The sequence below is a fragment of the Lagopus muta genome, chromosome 1 (genome assembly GCF_023343835.1).
Source record: "Lagopus muta isolate bLagMut1 chromosome 1, bLagMut1 primary, whole genome shotgun sequence".
Classification (NCBI taxonomy): domain Eukaryota; kingdom Metazoa; phylum Chordata; class Aves; order Galliformes; family Phasianidae; genus Lagopus; species Lagopus muta.
This window is the reverse complement of record NC_064433.1, coordinates 55,446,562-55,460,471: the sequence shown is the minus strand read 5'-3', so window position 1 is coordinate 55,460,471 and position 13,910 is coordinate 55,446,562. Positions and strand designations below refer to the sequence as shown.

The window sequence follows — 13,910 nt, the reverse complement described above, 5'->3', positions numbered from 1 at the left end:
TCTCTGCCCTGTTTTGGATACTCTTTCAGTAGTTATGGCCCAATGACAAAGAACACAATGAAGAACATCAGTATAGAAAGAAGTTTCTCTAATGAAGGGAAGATGCATCATTAAATGTGTTGTTTTTAAGTACATTTAAAGTTATAGCAAAGAGGAATAATCTCTTTTCCACATTCACACTGGACAGCTCAGCAGTACTAATATTAACAAGCTTAAAATACCAAATAAAATTCTGAAATTAACCATTAGAATGAGTTTTCCAAATGTCAAGGCTGCTTTACGTTGGAAAGGATGGCTCCAGATGGTTCAGGAGTCTCCACCACTGGAGGGCTTTAAGAGCAGTTTAAACAATCACATTAGAAATTATAATTACAGCTGATCCTTTCTTTGATGCTTTGAGACTTCTTTCAGACCTATTTTCTCTGATCCAGGCTGTTCAGACACACTGCACGGGGAAATTAACATCAGAAAAAAATTGCTGGGCTAAACCTCCAGTGTGCAGTTTCTCATATACAACAAAGCTTTTTTGGAAAAAAAAAATAACCCAATCAGCTGTGCTTATAAATATCCACGCTTCCCAGCTACACGAGAAAGGAAATTCTCCAGGATCTGCTAAATTAAAATTGCTAGTGTGAATTGCTACCGCAAGTATGAGGTTGCCAAGGAACGTTCCAACCAAAAAAGGTATCTTGAGCAATGATCACAATTGGTGTGTAGAGTACATGGAAATTCCTACTCCTAACTTGTAGTTAGTAGTAAACAAAGTGCATGCTACTAAGACTAACAGAGTAGCATGTTCTGAATTCAGCTGGACAGCCATATACACTGACAACTTTCCACCACAGGGAACTCAGCAGTTAAAAGGACCAGTGTTTGAAAATAGTATGTGCATGACTTTGACACCAGCTGTGCATCCTCTGTGGTGAATGTGTTATTTACAGCATCTCTAAACAACTACAGAACCCATTACAGAAGCACAGCTTGTTTAGCTATGCTGTCACAGGCCTCTCTTAAGTAAGGCAAACCCCCCTAAATCCTCTTCCTTGTTTTCTAACAATGACCACTTCATCCTTCAGAGACCAGACTGTTCAGTTCTTGGTTACAACCAAGTCAAGTGTTCTGAAAGACTGCGAAAAACAGAGCAGTATTTTAATCTGTAAGCAAAACATAACCATCATTCAACTCCCCAAAACTGTATTCACATCTTCCTACCAGAATGAGAAAGAAGGAAGAAATTATAACCACTTTCTCAGTTACTACCAAAAACATTTTAGAAGTGCTGCAAGTACAAACACCTAAACAACTGTACAGTCAAAAAAGCAGTCCCCATCACAGACATTGTCCCATGTACACCTTATGGAGGAACTTCATCCCTCCCTTCCCAACACAGCTATTTTCCACAACATCTACATCAAGGATAAAACCAAAGTCATGAAAAACTTACTTTGAGCTGCTTTGGACTCCTACAGCTAGCAAAAATGTTTTTTCAGTAAGCTGAGGCTGTCCTTAGCTGCACTTCAAGATCTAATACTGGGCTTCCAAAACTATATCAATTTTTATCAACTAGTGCTGCCCTGCTAGCTGAGATTAAGAGCAAAGTAGGACAGTTCCTGCTGCTGTGAAATGCTTTAAATTCATATCACTGCTGACAACGGTAGCGTGCGAGAAAGCCAAGAGCATATACTACACGCTGGACTAAAATTTTTCTCTTAGCTTATCCTCTGTGATGCTTCCACCTGAAGAAGCTCTGATGAGAAATGTCTAAGGACAGTTACACTTCTGTGCTATAGGGTCAAGGCTCCAGTGCCGGCAGTAGCACAGGGTATTTCAGCTGCATTTAAGAAGTAAAGAGGCTGCCCTTAATATAGAGTTAAAACCAAAAGTTCTATGTATCTTGCCCTTAAAAGTTACTGAAATATGACCATCCTGGGATCAAAAATGTGTTTGTCACATTTAATGTATGTTGATATCAGATAGGTTCAATGGTCAAAACAGGAACTCATGGTGACACCCCTAGTTACAGTAGGTGAAAAATATGTTACCTGCTATTTTGCTGCAACTTGAACAAACCCTAAGAGAAACTGGGACTCCAGACCTTAGTAGGACATCCATGACATCCACCATCTCATCTCTTCCCTCCCTGAAAATTAACTACCTAGCAACGCTTCTATTACAGACAATCTTAGATTTTACTTTTTCACACGCACACATTCATTTGTTCCTTATTAATTTGAAAAAAGCTAAAAGCACACTGCTAAGGAAGCTTTCTAGAGAGGTGAGAGTAACACTGAAATCTCTTCCAAAAGGATTCTTTGCTCTGATTCATCAGATTGCCAAACCTTCTAACCTGCAAGTTAAGTAGTTTTGCTTATCAGCTTTCCAAATTTATCATAAAAAAAAGGCCGAAACACTAAGTACCAAATTCATATAACAGATGCAAGCAGTAGTTTCCCCATCTAGGAAAAAAATTAATTTAAAACATATATCCTGATCTAAGACACGTTTCAGTCAAACCACAACCTGCTTAAAGTCAGAAAAAGAAAAAAATATCAAAAAAGAAAAGAGGCATTTTAGCACAACTATTCACAATACCAGAATACAGTCATCTTCACAGGCAGCTAAGTCACCAAAGCATCCATCATAAGCTTCCTGGAGATCCTCAAGGTCCAGGCATCCCTGTAATTACCACTGTAATCTTCTTACATGCTCAGAAGTCTCAGCTAACACTGAGTCACACACACACACACACAGACAAAAAAAAGAAAATATCACTTTCACACATTTGCAGCACTCTCAAAGCAATAACTGTGCTTTATGGTGAAGGACCAGGGATCCTTCTAAGGGACAGGAGAAAAGTATTAAAATCCAATGCACTACCTACAGTGGGCAGTTTTAGCTGTAGCCATTTCCATGCCCAGAGGCATACAGTGTGCCTTCCTGTTTGCCAGGCTTCTAAAATTCCACTACACAAAACACTCTAAGATGAAACCAAACGGGAAGTACATCACACCACCAAAAACAGCTAAGGGTCTGAATGAGCAGGAGACAAAAACATTAACACAATCATATAGATAAAACTCATATACAGATCTCATATTGCGCCAAAAGTGCCTCCTGTTTATTTCCATGGAAACTACAACAGTACAAAGAGGACGATAACACTATTAGAGCATGTTCTCAACTACAAAACGGTAGCATTTTCAGCATAGTCACCACCATGTATTTTCACCAGTGATGAACAAGAGCCTGCATGCTGCACTTGTAACAATTTGCACCAGTGGAGGTGACCCTGTCACTGTCACCACCACTGAAAAGCAAGACCACTGACTCACTGTGCTCACATCCACCGTTTGGTCTCTGTAAGTACTCAGCAAGTGTCAACAAACGTCAATGGGTGCCATTTTTTTCCTCATGGAGGAATTCAATTCCATACCTTTGCTTCATAGTGCATTTCCATGTCAGATGCCATTTGTCAGACTGCCCCTCTGCTGCCGCCTGTCTCACAGCCACAAAATGTAATGGAATACTGGTGAAAAGGTTCAACTTCTACTTCCATACCATCAACATCATGAGCCAACGTAACAAAACAGGAGGCATTACTTTCAGAGCAGGCCTTGCATGTACACATATATCAATACGTCTGTTCCAGATCAGCTCTTAGAGTTCTTCCTCCCACACAGCTGAACTATAAATGTAGTTTTCCCAGGTTCATAGCAATATCTTCTTCAGACTGTCTTCCCTCAACAGATTAGAATACTGGAAATCATGTAATGCTTATGTTCAAATTCCACTATGATCTCATGGAGACTGAAACCTCCATCTCCATCTCTTTTCTCCCTCCAACTCTCCAAGTCTCTAATTCCCCAAATCTCTGGGAGCAACTAAATTCAGCAGGAAGATTTTCATTATTTTAAAAAGATTATAACATCCTGACCAAACATTAAAAATTTTGAGGGCCTTTGGGCACAGTAGGTGAAATGTTCACCCTATGGAAGACTATAAGAAAGCCTCTCAGAAATTATGATTATGCCAGTATGTAAACAAAATGTGCTGTTCCTGCTGTCAGTAGAGGGTAGAAAAGAAAGAGCACTCAGAAGAGCTCAGCTCTTAGTGTGATCTCTGGGAGACATCACAGCAGTCTCCTTTGCAGGAGACATTGTTTCTACAGCTGCCAGCACTGCACAGTTTTACACAGACCGTAACCTAAAAATCATTATTTTAAGCTTGATTTCCTAAGTGAGTAAGGAATATGTTATTCTGTCTTCTCCAGTATTTCTGAATGCATTATCCAATTCCAAAAATATTCAGCAGAAACACAAAAGTAATCAGTTTCTGCCATATTTCATTAAAGTCAGAATACATAAATTGAGGAAAATATCAATTAGTCATTTATCTGCCCTTCTCTCCACCTTCCTACTGAGGGAGACTCTGGCAGAGCTCATCGTGTAATATGCCTTTAGGCAGCAGCTGGCTAGCAAGCACACATCCACAACTCCAGACATAGCACCACACATGCAGCTTCTTGTCCAGTACAGGTATCTTGGACACTGAGGTGCTGTTACTGCCCTAGCTGAGCAGGATTGGAGGAAGGAGAAAGAAAAAACCGTCAAGGCATCAGGATCCTTAAATTCTGCCCATCGTGGTACAGATTTATATAAGATCAAGTAACCCTTCTATCCATTCACCTAGCTCTGCTCTGTGCAGAAATCCAAAAACCAACCTAGTCACAACAGCAGTTCTCAGGCAGCTGCACAAAAGAAAGAACCTAATCACTATGGAAAATGGATCCTGCTTAGAGTTCTTCTGCACATGAAACAAGCAGCCAAATACTTTCGGATGCAAAGCTCAACCTGGCAAACAACCCAGCAACAAACAAAATACAATGACCTCTTCCCCAGCAAGAAAAAAGGCAATCTGAAACATGTTTTCCCCATATGCTTACCTAACAAGTGAATAATTAAAATAATTAAAACAACTGTATGACAAAAATGATGTCAACACTGTTAACCTGCTGTACGATTCCAGTCCTGGCTCCTGCTCCTGTTGCTGAAAGCCTTCGTATAGACAACTGTGAGCCCTACAGTGGATTCAACATTAGACACAAGAAACATTTTCATCCTAAGATGATCTTCCTTGATAGTTTCCTTTTCCACTAAAACTTATTTCTGTATTTTAAGGAACACAGGAATGCCCTCTTCTAAATCCTGACCCCAGCTCCACTCGCCAACAAGCATGGTTTCCTCCTGTTTTTAATAACAGAATGGTGCTGTACAAGCATAGTGTTGCATACAGTTCACTCCGTCACTTGAAAACCTCTGAAGATCTGTTTCCTTTTATACTTTATTGAATATTTTGTTTTGTTCATGTAAGTAATAGTTTGATTAACACAAAACGTAAAATGAGCCTTTTATCTCACATGGCATAAAACAGAATTAACTGGAAAGAAGTAGAGTTCATGCTTAGGTTTTAATATACAGAGCTAAAAGCTAAAGAAGGAAAGCAGACTGAACTAAAGTTATGATTTGGACCAAAGGCTGGAGTTACTCAGCACAAGGTATGAGTTACTCAGTTTTCTGCAGATCCACAAATATCACGAGTCAGATGAATCAACAGCTGGGAACAGAACGCATGACTAGCAGCTGGAGCACTACACTCAGCATCACTCAGGATAAAAGGATGTGCTGTTTTGGGCACCATAATATGAGAAGGACATAAAAATATTAGAAAAGGTGTGTGAGGAGCAGCTCAGGGCCCTGGTTTACTCAGCACAGAGGAGCTGAGGGGAGGCCTGATGGCGGCTGCAGCTCCTCACAGGGAGCGGAGGGCAGCGCTGAGCTCTGCTCTGTGTGACAGCAACAGGGCCGAGGGAACGGCATGGAGCTGTCAGGGGAGGGCAGCTGGGGGTCAGGGACAGGGTCTGCACCAGAGGGCAATGGGCATGGCCTTGAGCTGCTGGAGCTCTAGGAGTGTTTGGACACTGCTCTCAAACACAGGGTCTGATTTTGGGCGGTACTGTCTGAAGCCAGGAGTTGGATTGAACCCTCTGGGTCCCTTCCAACTCAACATATTCTGCAGTTCCATGACGTAGGATATATATCCTCATTGTTCTCCAAAGTCTTTCTGCCCCATTACTTAACTTATGAGTACAATCAAATAATACATATGCTCATGAGTTTAAGTTAATGATTTGACTTAGGAAATCCCTAATTACATTTAGCAGTCCTCACCAGGACTGGCACAAGCCCATGGAATCAGATGGGATCTACCCAATGATGCGGAGGTGACAGACAAGGCACTTTCCATCATCTATCGGTGTTCCTGGTCAACCAGAGAGGCCCCAGAGGATTGGAGGCTTGCAAGCATGACTCCCACCTACAGGGTGATACAGAGGATCTATGGAACTACTGTCAGCCTGACCTTGGCACCAGGAAAGGTTATGAAGCAGACCACCTCAAGAGAGATCACACAGGATGCTCAGGACAACCAGGTAATTGGACACAGCCAGCATGGGCTCATGAGAGGGAGGTCCTGCTTGACCAACCTGATCTCCTCCTACGATAGAGTGATCTGACTGGTAGATGAGGGAAAGGCTGTTGATACAGTCTACCCAGATTTGAGCAAAGCCTTCAACACTGTCTCCCACAGTACTCTCCTGGAGAAGCTGGCAGCCCATGGCTAGGACAGGTACACTCTTTGCTGGGTGAAGTACTGGCTGGAGGGCCAGGTCCAGAGAGTGCTGGTGAACAGACTTAAATCCAGCTGGCAACCAGTCGTGAGTAATATACACAGGGGTCAGTACTGGGGCCTGTCTTGTTCAAAATCTTTATTGATGACATGGATGAGGGCACTGAGTGCACCCTCGGTAAGTTCGCAGATGACATCAAGTTGGCAAGAAGCATCAACTTGCCTGAGGGAAGCAAGGCTCTACAGAGCGATCTGGACAGGCTGGATAGCTAGGCTAAGTCCAGTGGGATGAAGTTTACCAAGACCAAGTGCCAGGTCCTGCACTTTCGACCCCAGGCAAAGCTATAGGCTTGGAGAAGGAGTGGCTGGAAGACTACATAGAAGAAACATACCCATGGGTACTGGCTGATGCTCAGCTGAACATGAGCCAGCAGATTGCCCAAGTGACCAAGAAGGACAATGGCATTTTGGCTTTTATCAGTGTTGCCAGTAGGAGCAGGAAAGTGATCATCCCTCTGTACTCAGCACTGGGGAGGCTGCACCTCAACTACTGTGTTCAGTTTTGAGCAACTCACTACAAGGAAGGCATTGAGGCACAGGATTGTGTTCAGAGAAGGGCAAAGAAGCTAGTGAAGGGTTCAGACCACCAACATTACAAGGAGTGGCTGAGAGAACTGGAGTTATTTAGTCTGGAAAAGTGGAGGCTCAGGGGTGACCTTACCCTACAATGACCTGAAAGGAAGTTCTGGTGAAGCAGGGGTCGGCCTCTTCTCCCATGTAATTGGTGATAGGACAAGAAGGCCTCAAGCTGTGCCAGGGGAGGTTCAGGTTGGACGTCAGGGAATACTTCTCCAAGACAGCAATCAGGCACTGGAACAGGATGCCCAGGTAAGTGGTGGAATCAACCATCCTGGAGATGTTCAAGAAACACTTAGATGTTGTACTGAGGGACACGGTTTAGTGGGAAATACCAGTGACAGGCAGACAGTCAAACTGGATGATCCTGGAAGTCTTTTCCAACCTTGGTAATTCTATCATCAGAGAATCGTTAATTCAGGAAACTTAAAAGAGCTCTGTAGCTTTTCACATTCAGAAGTTAGTTCTCTGAGCACTTAAGAATCAAAGATTTTATTTCTATTTCAAAGCCGTAAGCTAAAATTCTGCACAGCCTGTCATGCAGTCTAGATCAATACATGAACCACCAGGCCAGATCTGGCCTAAAGGCAGTGTTCACCTTCTCTACCTCTGCTACATTCTGGCTTGATAACCTAAACTTTGGTATACAAATGTTAGACTACAGAACTGAGTGTGGGGTGCAGAAGCCTGAAACTGTGTAGGCGACTTTCCCTGAAGAGGCTGGTGGGAATGCAGATGATTCAGTTAGGAGCTCTATAAAAACAGAATAACCACCACCATTTTATCCATGTCATGACAGAAGCCAGGCTGTCAGCATGCTAAGCAGAAAAATTAAACTACCCCCTGATGGGAATGTGCTACAGCAAGGGAGAAAGGAACATACCAAGCCTCTGGTTTAAAACACTATCTTAATATAAAACAAGGCAGTACCAGGAAAAGTTATATAAAAGAGCAGTCTGTTACATTATCTAATTGCTCATAAAACTATGATGGTGCAGTACTGTGACTAAGCAGGGTAATCTCATCTTTTCTGTCTTCTGGAAAAAAGGAAGAAAAAAGTAGGATTTGGCTGTCAGTGGCTGCATGCCTCCTTTAAGTACATTTTGACTTGCACTGCATCAGAGTCCTTCCACCCTTGAATCCCAACAGTAATTCAATTCTCACAAGGAATTAGAAATAGAAAGGCTAATGAACTAAACAGTCACATCGACTTCATTTCTGAATTCTTTGTGCATGCATGTTCCCTATGTTTCTTCCTATTTGTGTAAAGACATTTCTGTTGGAGGAAAAGAAGGTGTAAGAACTCAAAGAAAAGAAGAAAGGCAGATTTTATCTGTTGCATCTTGTTAAAAAGAAAATGCAACTGTGGAAAAAAACATACATATGTTCAACATCACAGCAAGAAGGACCAGACCAAAAAATTCTACAACCTCTAGTTTTCTACTGCTAGAGTTTCAAGTAAAGGAAATTATTTTGCATTAATATCAACTCAGGATTTCTTTCATTTTAAACATATGAAGCAAGCTTCTTCCACTTTCTTAGTTTAAGCAGCAGCAGAAACTATTTTAAGGAGGGTATTACCTTCAGTACACTAGCACTATGCTTGCATTTATAAGAGACTAGAAAAAAATATCAGAATGCATAAATACATACTATATATCTAATCCAGAGCAGCTTAAGAACACATGTGGCCAAGAATGAAACCTGTAATTCTTTCCCAAGACAAGATGAACAGTTAAGAGAAGAATGAGCCCCAGTACAAGAGAGAACTCTCAGGAAGAAAAAGTCATTTTTACAGTGTCATGGAGTAGAATGAGAAGATGAAATCCCAGGAGAGAACAAGTCTGAGGAGATGCTCTATTGTCATTTAATTACATAGCTGACTGGCTGGCTAACCATTAAGTAAAATATTTGCCTTGATATTTGTTCAGTAATTCACAACAGCAAGTAAAGAAACAGAATATATCCTCCTTCTTATTTCTTTACACATAAAGAAGTCTAGAAAACATGCAAGGTGAGGTGGAGAGAAAATGTCAAAAAGTATTTATTCAGGTGCCACAAGCAGAAGTAACTGGAGCACTGCAAATATAATAATACAAAGTCTGGAACCTGCACAACATAACAGTCATCAGGAGGACACCAGCTTAAGTCTTGCTAAGCCTGCAACAGCATAGAACTGGTAAATGCAAAATGCTTTTAGCTAAATTAGCAGGTAAGGCTGCATCTCGAGTCCTGTGTTCAGCTTTGGACCCTTCACTACAAGAAAGACATCAAAGCCATGGAGCTTGTTCAGAAAAGGGCAAAGGAGCTACGAGGGGTCCGGAGCACCAGGGGGAGCAGCTGAGGGAACCGGGGTTGTTCAGTATGGAGAAGAGGAGGCTCAGGGGAGACCTCATTACTGTTTGCAATTACCTGAAGGGAGGTAGTGGTGAGATGAAGGACGACCTCTTCTGCCATGTAACCAGCAATAAGACAAGAGGGAATGACCTCAAGCTGTGCCAAGGAAGGTTCAGGTTGGGTATTAGGAAATACTACTTCTCTGAGAGAGTGATCAGGCACTGGAAGGGGCTGCCAGGGAAGAGGTGGTGAAGTCACCATCCCTAGAGGTATTCAAGAATTGTTTAGATGTTGTATTGAGCAACATGGTTTAGTGGGAAATATTGGTGACAGGTGGATAGTTGGACTGGATGATCTCGGAGGTCTTTTCCAACCTTGGTGATTCTATGATATACACATGTAAAAAGCTGATTTCCCTCTTGTTTATCATCTCTCTTTAAGTACTGAAAGGCCATAATGAGGTCTTCGCACAGCCTTCTCTTTTCCAGACTTAACAAGCCCAGCTCCTTCAACCCATCTTCATAGGAGAGATGCTCCAGCACTCTATCTTCGCATGCCTCTTCTGTACTCTCTCCAAAAGCTCAATATATTTCCTATGTTGGGGGCTGGAGGTGTGGACACAATACTCCAAATGGGGCCTCACAGGGGCAGAGTAGAGAGGGACAATCACCTCCCTCACCCAAATTAAACCAAAATTCAATACTAAATGCAATCTACATTTTCCTTTCTTCTGTACGCCAACAAGTAAATCTAACTGTTGTGACCACTGGGTGTGGTTCATTTTAGAGTAGTTTTCTTTTTTTCCTGAAATTTTGTTTGGAAGCAAATCACTAACATCAGTTTGATGCTCACTGGGATCTTTTCCATACCAAAGTTTTATCTGGCCTTCAGAATGAGTAAAACAGCCTCAAAACATAAGAACTTGAATTTGCAAGGGAGAATGCACAGTTTTATGGATTTTAGGGGGGGGGAAGGAGGTTGGGGAGAGCACACTTTAATAACATATATTTCTAAAAGGTAGTCTAAAAAGCAGTTTCTATTCATTCTTAAGTCATCTGATTTTGTCTGTTTTTCCAGTTAAGTTCTGTGTTTGACATATCACAAGTCTGAAGTTCATCAGAATAACTCAATCTACTTAAAAAAAGCAGATTCATCAGCACTTCAGAATCAAAGCTGTATGACAAGAGTGTACTATCAGTAATAACTCTGCATTGCAACTTGCAACTCTTAATACTCCTGGTTTCCCTATTACTTCACACTCTCAGCAGTACCAGACCCCTCCACACTTTCACCTCTGCACACCTTCACCCTCTTTCAGAATATACTCTTTTCCATCTAGGAAATCAAAACTCTCCTTTGATTCGCTGCTTAACTTCAAAAACAGCACCATCCTCGTTTGGATGGTGACAGACTGCTAAAACTTCTCCTGACAGCTGATGAGGTAGCCAGTGTTAGTTTGTCTTCCCTAAAGAATGGATCCTACAAGTACTAATCCTTGACACCCTTTTGTTCCCTAGCCCAACTGGTCTCTTTTAATACAACCACATGGCACCGCACCATGAAAACAAGACACAGCTACATAATGGCCATAAAAAATAACATGGACTTTTTCCAGAGTTTCTTGCAAGTACCCCAGGAGGACTAAGAAATCTTTTTAAAAACAGATGTGCTAAACAGGGTGCTGTAACACTGGATTAACATCAGTACATTCTGTGTTTAATGCTCTGTAAATTATGAATGTTTTATTCTGGGTCCCCACACTTCTCTGACTCATTAAAACCATAAAGTAAATATTGAACACTTTATTATTATTTTTTAAAGCTTAAAGTGTTAAACCCTTGGGAGATACAAGAATTGCTTCAACTAATTCTTTTTTTTCCCCTGCTTTCTGCAAAATGTAATCATGACACACTGTTGCAGTGGAACAGCTGTGTTAGTGATACACCAAGACATAATTCCTAAAACTGCTCAAAATCTACTGCATGTTATTCCTTTATAGTCTCCCACCTCAGTATAATTCAGACAAAAATAAGAGAGAGAGAAAATGCTTTTCTGTAGTCTTAAATACTGAGATCCACTCATCATTCTCCCCTTTTTCATCTTCACTCTTTTACATGAGCAAGAACAGGGCATTTTAAATCCAAGGCAGCCACAGCTGAGATTTGCTCACCTACATCCATCTAAATATTCAGTGATGTAGCACTTCATCATTTGCAATAGCTTGTTTAGCCTTATAAGAACGGTGGGTATTATTTTTATGCATTAAGAGGACTTCCATTATCTTAATTTCAAGCTGATAAAGAGCTTCCAGAAAATCCTTGCAACAGACCAAAATAAAAAACAACCACCCTTGCTTATGACAGTACAGCATACTCAGAGCATTACACAACTCTTAAGCATTTACATGCTCCTAATGAACGTATCAGATGCAGTTTTCCCTGTAACTGCTAACCTACTTCAAACTTACGGTTCTTATAGTTGTTCAGTTGGAAAGACAGACATCTGAACACACGTACCCACAGCTTGTTACCACTCCGTGAAATCTCCAGTAGTCCCCAGTGCAAAACGAGCAAGTTAGTGCAGAGATAGAGCAAGTGGCACTGAGCTTCCAGAAGACGCAGCAATCACTGCCTAAATGAGTTTCCCTAGGAGCTAATCAAGGCAAAATTGGTCTGCTTTTCTCTACCTACATGATTGTTTCACGATTACACAGCAATACTTTGATACTCCATAAAGTCCAGAGAGCTTTGCTTACACCAAACTGGTTTAACTCACAATTCCCAGCACTTGCATGTTAAGAGATTCACCAGCTTGGCATTCGGCACACCCTTGCTACCCTGTAAAAGAAGTAAAGACATAAAAACTGAGGATAAAGAGATGAGCATTTTGTTTTTTGCTTTTTAGGTAGTGAAGGATCTTGGAAAACAAACTGTATGAAAAACATATGTTATTTCAGAAAGTGTCTCAAGATAGAAGAACGAAACAAAAAACTCAGGCTATATTTGAACTCCACGTATAAGGCTTTTGTTTAAGAAGGCGGTTTTTTAGTACACTGAATGTCGTTCCATTCCTTCCCCTTAATCAACAAGGGTTTGCATAACCAGATGTTCTTATACACTGCTGTATACAGCTGCCCCATATGGAACTGCAACAATAAATATGCATAACTATGGAAACCAAAGCAAAGGTCAGAAAAAAAAAGCAAGCGTTTAGTAAGCTGATACTAGTGTTTTAATAGTTACTGAACTTACCTCTTTCCTAAATGAACCTGATTATGAAATATGTCAAACATATTTTGCATCCAAGCAATTCTCCCTAAACCCTTCCAACCTGAAGAACACTTTTTACTTTGAGAAAAAATCATTTCTGTTGATAAGAGTTTCTTCCTACAAGCTGCCAAGTGCTTTCTGCCAGAAACAAAGTACATTGAATATGCACCAAATTCAGTGGGCTATCAGTTGTACACCTCAAAACCAAAATATTCCCACAGCCTTCCAAGCTTCTTCTTACTTAAAATAACTACTATTACAGTGTCCATACATTAAGAAATTCAGTGGATAATTTTCATCTGAGAAAGAAAATGCAGGTTCTGTGAAAATCTCCCTCTGTGTCACAAAGCAAATGGTGGATAGCAGCATTACTAGTTTGGTAACACTACAAATAGAAGCTCTCTTATCTTTACAGCTGTGCAGTTTTGAGAAATATTAAATAGAGTATCTGCACATCACTAGATTCAACTAGCTAGCTGATTTACTAAGCCCACAAAACTAGTAACTGACCTTAAGCTAAGAAGGGCTTTAACACAAACACTCTTTTCTTGCTATTAGCAGATTAAACCAAGAGAAATGGTTTAAGTATGAAAATACTTTGTTCTTACCAATTCTTCCTTCTGTAACCACAAAAGGAGATTTAAACACTCCCATCTCTCTCCTACACATAAATTCAGTATTCTCTCTCCCCAAAATAACATCTTTCAGACTTGGTTGCACTAATTACATTACCAAGCGTGGCTCACGATTTTGAAACTAGGGCTGTCAAATATCCTCCAGCTGACATTGTGAAGGATTATTTCTTTTAGCAAAACCATAGTTGGACTCAACTCTGATGCACGTTACAGAATTACTGAATATCTACTTCAGTAAGGCTTTTAATTCACAGACCTATAAGGGAATTAAGCTACTTAACATAAAAATGGAGCAATTCCTGAAAGCTCCTGCCCAATACGAATGACTAATTTTAAACAGTGTGGAGTT

The 13,910-nt window shown here is 40.9% G+C and overlaps 1 protein-coding gene across 4 annotated transcripts in view; it reads right to left on the bottom strand.

The window, feature by feature from the left end:
• KIAA1549 (KIAA1549 ortholog) overlaps window positions 1-13,910 on the bottom strand; it is a 137,107-nt gene that overhangs the window by 88,748 nt on the left and 34,449 nt on the right. The window contains exon 1 of one of the 4 annotated variants that reach the window (XM_048937520.1): window positions 12,413-12,506. The exons of the other annotated variants lie outside the window; for them this stretch is intronic. The gene's annotated coding sequence lies outside the window, so the exon portion shown is untranslated. Of the gene's footprint in view, window positions 1-12,412; window positions 12,507-13,910 lie in introns of those variants that run through there. 4 annotated transcript variants of the gene reach the window in all.